Source organism: Pristiophorus japonicus, chromosome 14, assembly GCF_044704955.1.
Source record: "Pristiophorus japonicus isolate sPriJap1 chromosome 14, sPriJap1.hap1, whole genome shotgun sequence".
NCBI lineage: Eukaryota > Metazoa > Chordata > Chondrichthyes > Pristiophoridae > Pristiophorus > Pristiophorus japonicus.
In genome coordinates this window covers 25,456,746-25,472,494 of record NC_091990.1, presented here as the reverse complement: position 1 = coordinate 25,472,494, position 15,749 = coordinate 25,456,746, and the positions used below count along the sequence as shown (strand labels likewise).

At 43.9% G+C, this 15,749-nt stretch overlaps 1 protein-coding gene across 5 annotated transcripts in view; it reads left to right on the top strand.

Moving 5' to 3' along the window:
- LOC139279790 (ribosomal protein S6 kinase alpha-1-like) overlaps nucleotides 1-15,749 on the top strand; it is a 182,381-nt gene that overhangs the window by 115,505 nt on the left and 51,127 nt on the right. The window contains exon 1 of one of the 5 annotated variants that reach the window (XM_070899011.1): nucleotides 162-214. The exons of the other annotated variants lie outside the window; for them this stretch is intronic. The gene's annotated coding sequence lies outside the window, so the exon portion shown is untranslated. Of the gene's footprint in view, nucleotides 1-161; nucleotides 215-15,749 lie in introns of those variants that run through there. 5 annotated transcript variants of the gene reach the window in all.

Below are 15,749 nucleotides of genomic sequence, written 5' to 3'. Positions count from 1 at the left end.
AGTTTTTCAACTAGAAAGACTTGGAATATCAGATTTTACGATGCATGTTGTTTCTTAACAGAAAGCTGTTAGAAAGTTGAAGGGGCTCTTGATTACTTTGGAACTGATAAACAGTCTATAAAAAAGGAAATCATGTTTTGCTTTTTTGCAGCTCCTGTAGGGGTGGTGCATAAATAGGAAGCCTGCGGTCTTTATTTCTGTTACAAATATTCAGGTGACTACATTTTTTAGGGTGGCATCAAGGTGTCTTTTGCATTTGCTCTTCACTGTTGCACTGAGTGGAAGCTTTTGTACAGGCAGAAAAAGATCAAATTCATTGCAGTTTGAATTCTGCTTTCTGTCTGGCCAATAGAAGCTCTTGAATCTCTGATATTATCTAGATCTGGGGTTTCTGCATACACTGCTTCCTTCCTGTGGCAAGATAGTGAGATGGTTCATTTCAATTTCTGCCGAAGCTGTAACATCCTCGAACTGTGAGTGTATAAAGAAATATATACATGCAGTACTTTATGCAGTCCATCCTAGCAGTCTAAATGGCAAAATTATGGAGAAGGAGCCAAAACGGTTCAATCTCCGCAAGATTTTCTCAATTAATCGACGCAAAAAATGCCAACCTGAAATCAGCAACTTGGACCCATCAAACTGTGTTCAGGTACTTGTGTGTTAGTATATTGCTGCTGCTTAGATTGCATGCAAAGATATTAGAAAAAAATGTTTTGTGTTTGTATCTAAAGTAATGTCCCTTTTAAGCAGCCATTTCTACAAAAATTGTGTTTTTTTGGGCTATGGTTCAGAAATGTGAAAACAACCATGTTACAGGGAGAGTAGTGATGCTTGCTTTGAGGAGGAGTAGTACTGGTCACAATGTGTGGTGGTAGGCATACTAGTTGTATTGTGTTTAGTGAAGTACAGGGTAGTGAGATTGCTGTTCAAGGGACATAGTAGGAAGTCACGTAACATTGCATGCTTTGAGCTTTCAGTGGCAGCTGACCCTGAAGCTTCAATGTTAAAATAAGCTGCATTGTAGCTGCCGGAACTTGTTGGGGTTCCATGATGCACTACAGTTGCTGTTCAGTGTTGTGGCTAAAAATACCACGGCACATAGTCTCAATAGATTTTAGTTAATTGCAGGTGAGTTTAGAGAAAAGGGAATCTGTGATACTTGATCAATTTTGGAGAGGGAACTGAACCACCCAATTGGCATACAGAACATGATATATCAACAACATAGGTAGAAAGAGGGATGAGGTCTTGCAGGCAGATTTTAGGGAGCTAGGAAAGAGATTAAAAAGCAGGACCTTAAAGGTAGTAATCTCCGGATTACTGCTGGTGTCATGAGCTAGTGAGTATAGAAATAGGAGGATAGAACAAATGAATGCATGGCTGGAGCGTTGGTGCAGGAAGGGAGGGTTTTAGATTCCTGGGACATTGGGACCAGTTCTGGTGGAGCTGGGCCCTGTACAGGCCGGATGGGTTGCCCCTTAACAGAGCTGGGATCAATGTCTTCACGGGGGGGGGGGGGGGGGGAGGGGGGGGCCAGGGTCGGCGGTGGATTGCTAGTGCTGTTGGGAAGGGTTTAAACTAATTTGGCTGGGATGGGCACCACGATGTAGCACTAGAAAGGAGAAACAAGGTGCCCAAAGGATTGGGAGTGACCGATAGCACTAGAGTAAGAAATAGTACGGTGTTAGGTGGGATCAGACATGGGGAGAACACAAGAAGGTCTAAGTTGAGTTTACAGTGCATGTGTGTGAATGCACAAAGTGTGATAAATAAAGTTGGTGAGCTGCAGGCCTAAATAGACAAATATTATGTCGTGGTATTAACAGAAACCTGGCTCAAAAAAAGGCAAGATTAGGTATTAAATATTCCTGGATATAAGGTGTTCAGGAAAGATAGGGAAGAAAAGAAAGGAGGTAGGGTGGCAGTATTGATTAAGGAGAGTGGATTTCCTGGAGGGGTCATGGGCAGAATCTATTTAGTTAGAATTGAGAAACAGTACAGGTCCCATTACACTACTAAGTGTATTCTATAGGCCGCTAACTAGTGGGAAAAATATAGAGGAGCAAATGTGCAAGGAAATTACAGAGAAGTGCAAGAACTATAGAGTAGTAGTAATGGGGTACTTTAACTATCCTAATATAAACTGGGATAGTAATAGTATAAAGGGCAGAGGGGGAAGAATTTCTGAAGTGTGTTCAGGAGAACTTTCTTGATCAGTACGTTTCCGGCCAACGAGGAAGGAGGGATTGCTGGTTCTGGGGAATGAGTGGGTCAAGTAAAGCAAGTGTCAGTAGGGGAACATATAGGGAACAGTGATCACAGTATCATAAGGTTTAGACTCGCTATGAAAAGGACAAGGAGCAATCTAGAGTAAAAATATTTAATTGGAGGAAAGCCAATTTCAATGGGTTGAGAATGGATCTGGCCCAGGTAAATTGGAATCAAAGATTGGTAGGCAAAACTGTAATTGAACAATGGCCTTCCTTTAAAGAGGAGATGGTTCTGGTACAGTCGAGGTACAATCCCTCAAGGAGGAACGGTAGGGCAACCAAAGCCAGAGCTCCCTGGATGACAAAAGAGATAGAGAGCAAGATGAAGCAGAAAAGGGGGGCATATGACAGATGTCAGGTTGAGAATACAAGTGAGAACCAGGCTGAATATAGAAAGTTCAGAGAGGACGTGAAAAAGGAAATAAGAGGGACAAAGAGAGAGTATGAGAATAGATTGGCAGCTAACATAAAAGGGAATCCAAAAGTCTTCCATAGACATATAAATAGTAAATGGGTAGTAAGTGGAGGAGTGGTGGAGCTGATTAGGGACCAAAATGGAGACCTAGCATGCTGACGTACTAAGTGAGTACCAAGGAAGAAGATGTTGCCAAAGTCATAGTGAAAGAAATGGTAGTTGCGATACTGGATGGGATAAAAATCGATGAAGAGGTACTAGAAAGGTGGCTGTACTTCAAATAGATATGTCAGCAGGACCGGATGGGATGTATCCTAGGTTGCTGAGGAAAATAAAGGTAGAAATTGTGAAGGTACTAGCCATAATCTTCCAATCCTCCTTGGATACGGGGCTAGTGCCAGAGGACTGGAGAATTGCAAATGTTACACCCTTGTTCAAAAAAGGGTGCAAGGATAAACCCAGCAACTACAGGCCAGTCAGTTTAACCTCAGTAGTGGGAAGCTTTTAGAAACGATAATCCGGGACAAAAATAACAGTCACTTGGACAAGTATGGATAAATTAAGGAAAGCCGGTACAGATTTGTTAAAGACAAATCGTGTTTAACTAACTTGATTGAATTTTTTAATGAGATATCAGAGAGGGTTGATGAGGGCAATGGGGTTGATGTGGTGTACATGGACCTCCCAAAGGAGTTTGATAAAATGCCACATAATAGACTTGCCAGCAAAGTTGAAGCCCATGGAATAAAAGGGACCGTGGCAGCATGGATCAGAAATTGGGTAAGTGACAGGAAACAGAGAGTAGTGGTATACCTTCCTCCAGTTTTTCAGACAGGAGGAAGGTATTCAGTGGTGTTCCCCAAGGGTCGGTACTAGGACCACTGCTTTTCTCGATATATTTTAATGACTTAGACTTGGGAGTATAGGGCACAATTTCAAAATTTGCAGCTGACACAAAACTTGGAAGTATAGTGAACAGTGAGGAGAATAGTGATAGACTTCAAGAGGACATCGACAGGCTGGTGGAATGGGCGGACACATGGCAGATGCAATTTAACACAGAAAAGTGCAAAGGGATACATTTTGGTAGGAGGAATGAGGAGAGGCAATATAAACTAAAGGGGGTGTATAAACAGGTTATATGTGCACAAATCGTTGAAGGGCAGTTGAGAAAGCGGTTAAAAAAGCATACGGCATCCTGGGCTTCATAAATGGAGACATAGAGTACAAAAGCAAGGAAGTTATGATGAACCTTTATAAAAAATGGTTTGGCCTCAACTGGAATATTGTGTCCAATTCTGGGCTCCGCATTTTAGGAAGGATGTGAAGGACTCGTTGCGGAAAAGATTTGCAAGAATTGTTCCAGGGATGAGGGACTTCAGTTACGTGGATAGATTGGAGAAGCTATAGTTGTTCTCCTTAGAGCAGGGAAGGTTGAGAGGAGACTTGATAGAGGTGTTCAAAATCATGAGGAATCTAGACAGAGCAGATAGAGGAAAACGCAGTGAGTGGCTAGGATCTGGAATCCACTGGCTGAAAGGGTGGTGGAATGCACTGGCTGAAAGAGTGATGGAGGCAGATTCAATTGTTGCTTTCAAAAGGTATTGGATAGGTAAGTACCTGAAGGAAAAAAATTGCAGGGCTATGGAGAAAAGGCAGGGGAGTGGGACGAGCTGAAGTGCTCTTGCAGAGAGCCGGTACGGGCTCGACTGGCCGAATGGACTCTTTCTGGGCTGTAACCATGCTATGATTCTATGAATATTGGTTTTGGGGGTGGTTGGGGAAAGAGCTTGTCAGAGGGGACTGTGCATGATTGTCGTAGGAGTTCCTGTGATATGGGAGAAGATAGTGGGAGAATCTTTAATAGCCAGTGGTCATCTCATTAATGTGTGACATAGTAATTGCTATTTGTTTAATAAAAATAAATATTTAACTCTCTGAACACATCACCTGTCTAATGTAATCAGTCAAGGTTTGTTTATATACAGGAGGTTTTACTCCATTACCTATTGCGTTCAGAAAGAATTTCTGTAGAATTCTCTTTATTTTTGAAAGCTTTCCCGATGCTTATTCACCTCTGTCAAGAGATTAGGTTTCAAGTTGACTCAGTAGTAGCTTTCTCACCTTGGGTAAGAAAATTGTTGGTTGAAATCCCATCTAGGATTTGAGAGCCAAATCCAAGCTCACAGCCCAGTACAATACCGAGTCAGTGATGCGACATCAGAGCAGACATTATACCATAACCATGTTTATGTGTTTAGATGAATGTTTAAAAAATCTCATGGCACTATGTTTAAAAAAAAGTCTGGAGCTTTCCTGGTGCCCCCTCAACCAGTACCACCAGAAGAAAATTAACTAATGATCCATCTCTACTGCTTGTTGGATTTTGCTGTGCTTACTGAATTTACCTATAATAACATAACTGCACTTCATTATAATAACTTAGTTTTTTCTCTTGAAGTAGAAGGCCTACGGCAGTGGAAATTGGGTGTGGTCTGTTGGAAGGAGAGAGTAAAGTAGCTTTAATGTATGTTGTTTTTTTCCATTTACTCTTTCTTTTTTTGCCAATTGTCGTCTTTTCTGGAGATCTTGACTCTATGATGGCTCCATTACTGGGATGGTGGGCTGCATTGCATTTGAGCCCAAGCCAGTCTTTGCCTGACACAAGTAAACTTTCTAGCCAGGGTTATTGGATGCTGATCAGGAGCAGAAACCCTGGATACTTTTTAACTCCTCTTTGCAGACCAGGGACTTTGAGACCAATTGTAGTATCTTAAATGCCACACTGCTAACTCAATACATAGAATTACATGAAATGTACAGCACAGAAACAGGCCATTCAGCCCAGCTGGTCCATGCTGGTGTTTATTGCTCCATATGAGCCTCCTCCCACCTACTTCATCTAACGTTATCAACCTATCCTTCTATTCCTCTCTCCCTTAGTGTTTATCTCACTTCCCCTTAAATGCATCTATGCTACGCGCCTCAACTACTTCTTGTACTGAGTTTCACATTGTAACCACTCTCTGGTAAAGAGATTTCTCCTGAATTTTGTTTTGGATTTATTAGTGACTATCTTATATTTGTGGCCTCTAGTTCTGGTCTTTTCCACAAGTAGAAATGTCTTCTCTGCATCTACCCCATCAAACCCTTTCATAATCTTAAAGACATCTATCAAGCCACCTCTTGGCCTTCTCTTTTCTAGAGAAAAGAGCCGCAACCTGTTGAATCTTTCTTGATCGGTATAACCTCTCAGTTCTGGTATCTTCCTTGTAACTCTTCTTTGTACCTACCCCAGTGTCTCTATATCCTTTTTATAATAGACCAGAGCTGTGCCCAATACTCCAAATACACATGGGGAAATCAAACATGCGATGTAATGGTCTCTGTGGCCTGGCTAAATTTGGTTTTACAAACTGAACCATCCGAGCCCTTGTTGGGTTGTTGAAGATTAAAAATAATAGTGGCCCAGGTGCTCCAGATACTGCAACAGAGTACAAGTTGAGCGTCGAAAATCCGGAAGCCTCAGGACCGAGGCCGCTCCAGATTTTGGGTATTTCCGGATTTCGGAACGTTTTTCCAACGTCCCGAATCTGGAAATGCCTGGGCCAAGGTAAGGGGGGTGGTGGGGGGGTGTCGGAGGGGGGGTGTCGGAGGGGCGGTGGCCGGGAAAAACTTGCAGATTTGAAGACCTGCAAAAAAGACAAGTTAAAGTTTTTATTTTTTTATTCTTTTTAAGCGATTTAGTAGGTAAGGGTTTGTGAATGTTTTGTGAAATGTTGTTTTTTGGAATTTTTGAGGGGTGTTTTTCCCCTTGGCAGTGGTAATCGGTTTAAAAAAAATGTTCAGATTTCAGAACATTTTCCGGATACCGGACGACCCTGCCACGGATCGGCCCGGTGTCCAGATTCTGGAACATTCCGTATTTCGGATGCTCAACCTGTATAACAAGAAGTACGATGTTCTATTTTTGTTGAGAGAAGGTTTATGTGCATCTCTGGAGGTTGGAGAGAATGTAAATGTTTTAAGTACTCAGTGTGTTGCTCAGTACATGCTGAGACATTTAACTTTGTTGAGGGGGATGAAACAGCAGTACAAGAACATAAGAACATAAGAAATAGGAGCAGGAGTAGATCATTTGGCCCCTCGAGCCTGCTTCTGCTATTTAATAAGATCATGGTTGATCTGATCATGGACTCAGCTCCACTTCCCTGTCTGCTCCCCATAACCCTTTATTCCCTTATCGCTCAAAAATGTATCTCCACTTAAATATATTCAATGTCTCCATCTCCACAGCTCTCTGGGGCAGAGAATTCCACAGATTTACAACCCTCAGAGAAGAAATTCCTCCTCATCTCAGTTTTAAATGGGCAGCCCCTCATTCTGAGACTGTCCCCTAGTTTTAGTTTCCCCTATGAGTGGAAATATCCTCTCTGCATGCACCTTGTCGAGCCCCCTCATTATCTTGTATGTTTCAATAAGATCACCTCTCTTCTGAACTCCAAAGAGTATAGGCCCAACCTACTCAACCTATCTTCATAAGTCAACCCTCTCATCTCCGGAATCAACCTAGTGAACCTTCTCTGAATAACCTCCAATGCAAGTATATCTTTCCTTAAATATGGAGACTAAAGATATATGCAGTACTCTCGATGTGGCCTCACCAATACCCTGTACAGTTGTAGCAGGACTTCTCTGGCTTTTATACTCTATCCCCCCTTGCAATAAAGGCCAACATTCCATTTGTCTTCCTGATTACTTGCTGTACCTGCATGCTAACTTGTTGTGTTTCATGCACAAGGACCTCCAGGTCCCTCTGTACTGCAGCACTTTGCAATTTTTCTCCATCTAAATTATAATTTGCTTTTCTATTTTTTCTGCCAAAGTGGATAACCTCACATTTTCCCACATGAAACTACATCTGCCAAATTTTTGCCCACTCACTTAGCCTGTCTATATCCCTTTGCAGATTTTTTGTGTTCTCCTCACAATTTGCTTTCCCACCCATCTTTGTATCATCAGCAAACTTGGCTATATTACACTCGGTCCCTTCATCCAAGTCATTAATATAGATTGTAAATAGTTGAGGACCCAGCACCGATCCCTGTGGCACCCCACTAGTTACTGTTTGCCAACCGGAAAATTACCCATTTATCCCGACTCTCTGTTTTCTGTTAATTAGCCAATCCTCTATCCACGTTAGTATATTACTCCTAACCCTGTGAACTTTTATCTTGTGCAGTAACCTTTTATGTGGCACCTTATCGAATGCCTCCAAATACACCACATCCACTGGTTCCCCCTTATCCACCCTGCTCGTTATATCCTCAAAGAACTCCAGCAAATTTGTCAAACATGATTTCCCTTTCATAAAACCATGCTGACTGCTTGATTGAATTATGCTTTTCCAAATGTCCCGCTACTGCTTCTTTAATAATGGACTCCAGCATTTTCCCAATGATGGATGTTAGGCTAACTGATCTATAGTTACCTGCTTTTTGTCTGCCTCCTTTTTTAAATAGGGGCTTTTTTTTTAAAAAGTTTGTTGGCCACTTTGTATACTTCTTAAAATATTTTCGGTAAGATCATCTCCTCCAACACAATTACTGCACTCTTTCCCCTCGTAGATTTGGAGAGCGCTTCAGGGTTTTATTTACACCCCCAAAGCCTTGCGTGAAAATGCTGTATCTCCTGAGATTGGAAACATGGAATTCAGCATGCAGATGTATAGCTAGAAAGCAGCAATTTATTATTAACTAGTTGCAATACAAGGAACAAAATTCAATTCTTTATTTGATATCGCAAGTATAGCTGCTGATCTTGAATTTTTAGATTTACTAACTTAGGGTTTTCCCTCTGATGGCATAATGGTAAGTACAGTAGCTGGTGTATTATTAACCCATGCAGTGGAGGCAAGTCCCAGGTTCAATCTGCACGCTCAGTTGGGTAATATGATCTCAGTTGGGACAGCAATCAAGATGCTCTTCATCACAAATTACCCCAGCTTGAAGTGCATGCGTGAACATTTGGCTAGGACTGAATCCGGTTCAATTGTGATGTCCTATTCAGTTGAGCAACCAATAAGTTAAAACAAAACCTGTGGTGAACATAGCTGAGAAGCCACCACCTGTAGAACTGTACTCTAGCTGTTATCATGTTTGGAACGCAGTTAGAAGAAAAATGAAATCACTATTTGTAAAATATTAATGAACGCAGTTGAATACCCTATTATTTCACAGTTTTGATGATGATCAATTCCCCAATATTCATCTCAGCTGCAAACTCAAATTGTAGCCTATTAACAGATGGAATGCATTGTATTTAGCCTCACTGTAAAACATTCAACTTTACTGTGACCTCTGCTGCTATGATGTAAGTTTTTTTTGCTGATTGATTCACCACCACCACGTCCATTGCCACAACATGTACTGCAATTTCTATATATAATGGCCTCCATAACACTCCCCTCCTGATAAAATACTCCCATGCACCACTGATCTTTGATTCAATTTACTGCAGTCTGTTTATCACCTTCTGTCTAAGGTACAGAACCACAGTAACTATAGCGCAGTTTCTAATATAGCCAGAACTTTGTCCAACTAGAAAATACATAAACGCCATCACTATAACAGTTGCGAGTATCACAAGCTGTAAATGTAAATATATTTTTAAAACGACAGCTCAGGAAGGAAGTGGTAGTTACGGTCTCTCTTACCAGCTATTAACGCTGACACCATCTATCAGCACTAATAGCATTCACATTCTTGTAATGTTGAGCTCGGGGGTGAACTATACCACTTCTGTGTAAGATTATTAAATATGTAGCTGTTGGAGCTCATATTTCTGATGTTAATCCTCAGCTATGGGATTTTAAGATGGAGGGCCCTCTTCTGGAGTGAGGTGAAAGCCACTTTACAGAAAGGCATGTGATGTTAATATGTCATTGAATTCTATTTTATATTTGAATAAACATGATGAAGTTTATTTATGGAGCCCAGCACGAATGCAAAAGACAAGACTTACACATTTGCAACTATCTTCAGCCAGAAGTGCCGAGTGGATGATCCATCTTGGCCTCCTCCTGAGGTCCCCACCATCACAGAAGCCAGTCTTCAGCCAATTTGATTCACTCCACGTGATATCAAGAAATGGTTAAGCGCATTGGATACAGCTAAGGCTATGGGCCCCAACCACATCCCAGCTGTCGTGCTGAAGACTTGTACTCCAGAACTAGCCGCACCTCTAACCAAGCTGTTCCAGTCCAGCTACAACACCGGCATCTATCTGACAATGTGGAAAACTGCTCAAGTATATCATGTCCACAAAAAGCAGGACAAATCCAATCCGGCCAATTACCGCCACATCAGTCTACTCTCAATCATCAGCAAAGTGATAGAAGAGGTCGTCGACAGTGCTATCAAGTGGCACTTACTCACCAATAACCTGCTCACCAATGCCCAGTTTGGCTCCAGACTTCATTACATGACAAAACATGGACAAAATAGCTGAATTCCAGAGGTGAGGTGAGAGTGACTGCCCTTGACATCAAGGCAGCATTTGTTTGACCGAATGTGGCATCAAGGAGCCCTAGTAAAATTGAACTCAAATGGGAATTGGGGAAAATTCGCCACTGGCTGGAGTCACACCTAGCACAAAGGGAAATGGTTTTGGTGGTTGGAGGTCAGTCATCACAGCCCTAGGACAGCACTGAAGGAATTCCTCAGGGTCATCATCATCATAGGCAGTCCCTTGAAACGAGGATGACTTGCTTCCACATTGAAAAGGGATGAGTTCACAGGTGTTTCAATGAAGGACCTAATATTCCAGGTCCTGAACTACATCCTGAAGGGTGGAAGATGTCTGTGCGTGGATTCTTTTAACGTGGGGTGGCCGTTGCACATCGGCCACCACACGGGCTTAACAGAGCTAGGTCTTGGTCCAGTGACGAGGGTTATCCACGATGACTGGAGACCAGCTCTGCTGCACGGACCTAGTGCTCACACACATTGCAGTGTGGGCTGACCTGTGCTGCCCCTGGGCCCCTGGCCCCGAACTCAAGCCTCTCCTGGACCCCGATCACGTCCCTCCACAGTCTCTCGCCACTCCTGCTGTATTTGCCCACGCTCCAATCACCGACCTGGACCTTGATGACGTCACTCTTTGCTGCCGTCGCAGCTCGCGCTGCTCCTTGTAGTGGTATGCCTCCATGCTCCTCCCAGGCGCCACACCTCCGTTCCTTTTATGGCCCTGACCTGCCGCTGGTGTTCTCACGCAGGTCGGGATAGATCCAGCAACGCCTCGATTTCAGAATTCTCATCCACGTCTTCAATTCCCTGCGTGGCCTGGCCCCTCCCTATCCTCAGGGTAGTGTCCTAGGCTCAACCATCTTCAGCTGTTTCATCAATGACCTTCCCTCCATCATAAGGTCAGAAATGGGGACGTTCGCTGATGACTGCACAGTGTTCAGTGCCATTCGCAACTCCTCAGATAATGAACCAGTCCATGCCCGCATGCAGCAAACCTGAACAACATTCAGGCTTGGGCTGATAAGTGGCAAGTAACATTCGTGCCACACAAGTCCCAGGCAATGACTATCTCCAACAAGCAAGAGTCTAACCACCACCCATTGACATTCAACGGCATTACCATCAACATCCTGGGGATGGACATTGAAACTCAACTGGACCAGCCACATAAATACTGTGGCAACAAGAGCAGGTCAGAGGCTGGGTATTCTGCAGCGAATGTCTCACCTCCTGATGCCCTAAAGTCTTTCCACCATCTACCACTGTAGGGGTACGTTCACCACACGGACTGCAGCAGCTCACCACCACCACCTCAAAGGCAATTAGGGATGGGCAATAAATGCTGGCCTTGCACGTGACACCCACATCCCATGAACTAATAAAAATAATAGTTTATTATACTTGTGCCAGGACTCACTTGCAATTTGTGAATTATTCAGTTCCACTTGTCATGTTCTGTATTCCTTATTTAGGGACTTGTAGTTGAGTATTTTCAGTATGTCATTCAATGGCACCAGTATGTGTGCATTGCAATGGAATAGTTACAGATCTTCACAGCTTTATGCCTGTAGTTGCTTGTGTGTTTGTGTGTAACTGTCATTCATTACAATTGGTGCTCTCTGTGGAATCAAGTTTCGAGCTGCGCCTAGAACGGCGCAGCCCCGCGAGCCACGCCTGATTTCCGCGCTCAAAACCGCGCCGATAAACTTACCTCGTTATTCTCCACTCTCGCAGGTCAATCCAGGCCCTCGGCGCAGCGCAGAACGAGCTGTGGGAGGCGGAGCCAGGTCCCTGCACTGAAAACAGTGCCGGGACTTCTGCACATGCGCGCTACAGTGGGCGCGCATGTGCAGTAGCTCCAGGTGCCCGACACTGTATAGGAGGGGCCCGAAGCATGCCGCCCCTAACCTTGGCCGAATGGGCTCACTGGGGCGGCGAAGATCAGGCTGCACCACCCTCCCCTTCAGCTCCTGCTCTGGCTGTGGGCTCCAGCTTCCTCCCCTGTTCAGCTCACACTCTCTCACCCGACCCTCAACTCCTGCTCCGCTGCCCGAGCCCCCCCCCCCAACCCCCCCAGCTCCCGCTCCGCTGCCCAACCCCCCCAGCTCCCGCTCCGCTGTCCAATCTGCTCCAGCTCCCGCTCCGCTGCCTGCTCCTCCCCGCCAGCTCCCGCTCTGCTGCCCGCTCCCCCCCCAGCTCCCGCTCGACTGCCCGCTCTCCCCCCACCCCCCCCCACAGCTCCTGCTCCGCTGCCCGCTGCCCTCCCCCCCCCCCCCCCCCCCAAACTCTGGCTCCGCTCCCTCTTCCTTTGGCGGGGCCCACTCGCCCGGCATCTTGCTGGGGGAAGACCCCGCCCAAAGTCTTAGGCCCGGCTTCTTCACGTCGGCCAGGCCCATTCAGCCTCCTCCCTGTCCTCTTTTCCACCCCCCCACCCCCCTTGCTGTTCCCCGCCCGGCCTCTCTCTCCTTTCCCCCTCCCTCTCTCTCCTTTCCCCCACCCTCTCTCTCCCCTCCCCCTCCCCCTCTCTCCCCTCCCCCTCTCTCCCCTCCCCCTCCCCCTCTCTCCCCTCCCCCTCCCCCTCTCCCTCTCCCCCTCCCTCTCCTCTCCTCTCCTCTCCCCCTCCCTCTCCCTCTCCCTCTCCTCTCCCTCTCCCTCTCCTCTCCTCTCCCTCCCTCTCCCCCCCTCCCTCCCTCTCTCCTCCTCCTCCCCCACCCCCCCCTCCCCTCACTGTCAGAAACACATAGACACTGACAGACAGAGACACACACTTGGGGGGGGGGGGGCCGTCCCAGCACGCTGTTGGAGGGCTCCCGATGCTGCAGTCGGTGAGTAGAAATGTAATTTTTTTTAATTGATTTTTTAAAATGTTTTTTTTTGGAATGATTTATTGGTTTATTTATTAATTTATTTATCATTTATTATTGATGGCTCTTTATTTGTAAAAGTGATGTGTTTCATGTTTGTAAACTTCCCTTTCTTTCTCCCCCCCCCCCCCCCCCCCCACGCCTGATTTGTAAACCTACGCCTGGTTTTCTAAGTGTAGACAAGGTTTTTCTGAGCATACAAAAATCTACACTTACTCCATTCTAAGTTAGTTTGGAGTAAGTTTTCGCTGCCTAAACTTTCAAAATGGGCGTAAGTGGCCGGACACGCCCCCTTTTGAAAATGAAACTGTTATAACTGACTAGAACTGGAGCAAACTAAATGCCAAGAAATGCAATTTCTAAGATACTCCATTCTAAACCAGTTGCACCAAAAAATTAGGAGCAACTCAGGCCGAAACTTGACCCCTTTGACTCTACAACCCGACCTACACCTGATCCCACTCCACCCATCTCAGTCAGTAGGTGTGTGAGACCATGCAGAGCTTTTGCCCCTTTCGTACCTCAGTGGGTATGGCTATGAATTTTACTGCCCTGGGTCACAAAAAGATAATCACTAAGTCTATCGGTTTATGCATATCCATGATTGCTGCTTCTGTTCTTTATGAAATGAGCTAGAAATAAAATGGTGGGGGAAATGTAAGACTTTTTCTGCTGGTACTTTCCACATAGCGATTATTAAATGATGGGTTTGACCTCAGTTAGACAGAGCATTTTAGTTAATGTTGTAATAATAGTAAGGGAGACGAGAGAAAAGGGGGAGGAAGGGAAGGTACACAAGCAGAATTAAAATGTTTAAAATTTCAAATTTCTATTAATTTTTAAAGATTTAGCTATATTAACATAATAGAGTTCTCCTGTCACCCAAGTAACTTTATTGCTGCAATACTAGGGTTTCTTAGTGCAAGAGTTGAAAAGTGTTTCTTTTGTAAAACCAGTTCTGACTCTTGGCACCTACCTGCTCTGCAATGTGGAATTTGGTTGTGATTTAGCTGCTGCACATTTCATGGACTGTACAAAATAGCAAGCAAACATCTTGTTTTTGGCAAATGTAAATTGAAATTTTGAATGATGAAATTTTAAATTGAAACCGTCAACATTTCAAATTGGACATTTTTTTAATCTTTATCTTAATTCAGTGAGTTAGTTAGCCTTTTTCTTCTCATATCAGTTCATGTAAAGATTCATTGTTTTTGCATTTCTGTCTCATGTGCTGTGAGAGTCATTGAAGGGATGGGTGTGGCCAGTAATTGCTTTCCCACGGATTTCTTTTCACCATTCCAGTACAGGTATATAGTTTCTGTAGTAGATGAACAGGATTACACAGGATATAAAGCACAGAAACAGGCCATTCAGCCCAACCAGTCCATGCTGCCGTTTATGCTGCACTCAAACCTCCTCCGGTCTTTCGTCATCTAACTCTATCAGCCTAACCCTCAGGTTGAATGTGTTCCTGGAATATATCATAGGGCTTTCTTAAACATTAACTTCCATAAAACCTTCAATTAAAGTCCACATGAAAGGCTGCTACACAAACTTAAGATAATTAATATCCTAGGTAAAACTTCGAAGTGGCTAAGGAATCGATGAATAAGAGGAAGCAATGGATAATAGGAAATTGGTACAATAATTGGAGAAAGTAAGTCGAATTGCAAATGATACTAAATTGAGGGGAGGGAGAGGATGAAGAGATGGCAGAGTGCTACTAAGGAGCTAAGAAACTACAGTAGGCTCTTGGCAGTATGTAAGTGGGCATATCTATGAACAAGTTCTTGATTATTGGAAGAAAAATAGGGGAACATACTTACTGAACGGTGCCAAACTAGTTTCAGAAGGGACTGAAATAAATCTGGGAATGATGGTAGGCTTAACAGTGATCATATTCAGCCATTGGAGAGCAGCAATTAACAAAGAAAACTGAATGCTGATATCCGAGTACCCTGTATAAGTCTGACGCCATCAAGCTCAGCTGTATGGTGTTAAATTTTGTGTCTCAATGTTCCTATGAAGCACCTTGGGACAGTTTTGCTATGTTAAAAGCCCTATATAAATGCAAATTGTTGATCAAATTAGGTGACACCTTGTATACTAGGTTCAGCTCTGGTCACCAAGTAATATGGGAAATTTCAAGCTTTGGAAGTGATGCAGAGAAGGGTCGCAAGTTTGATCCCTAATGTCAGAGGACAGAGTTATCTGGAAAGATTGGAAAAATTTGGACTCTTAGATCTTGAAAGGAAACAAATGATGGGGAACATTACAAAGTTCTATAAGGGACCCAATTGGAAAATAAGAAATTAATCCTGAGCACTATTTCAAGTTAAACCACAACTGTACAAATTGGAAAACAGCAACCTCAACACCATCAGGATTATTACCTGGAATAGTCTTCTGGATAGGGTAGGTAGTCGATACAAAACTCTGGAATCATTTAAGAGACAATTAGGAGCCATGATGGGCAGCTGAAAGGCTATGGAAGGGCAGCTGAATAGCTGCCTCATCTGTACATATCTTTGAGTACAACAACTTGCATTTATATAGCAATTTTAATATAGAGAAATGTCCCAAGGTGTTTCACAAGCGTAATCAGACAAAAGTTGACACTGAGCCAAAGAAAATAAATATTAGAGGCAATTAAAACCTTTGAAGACCCTAC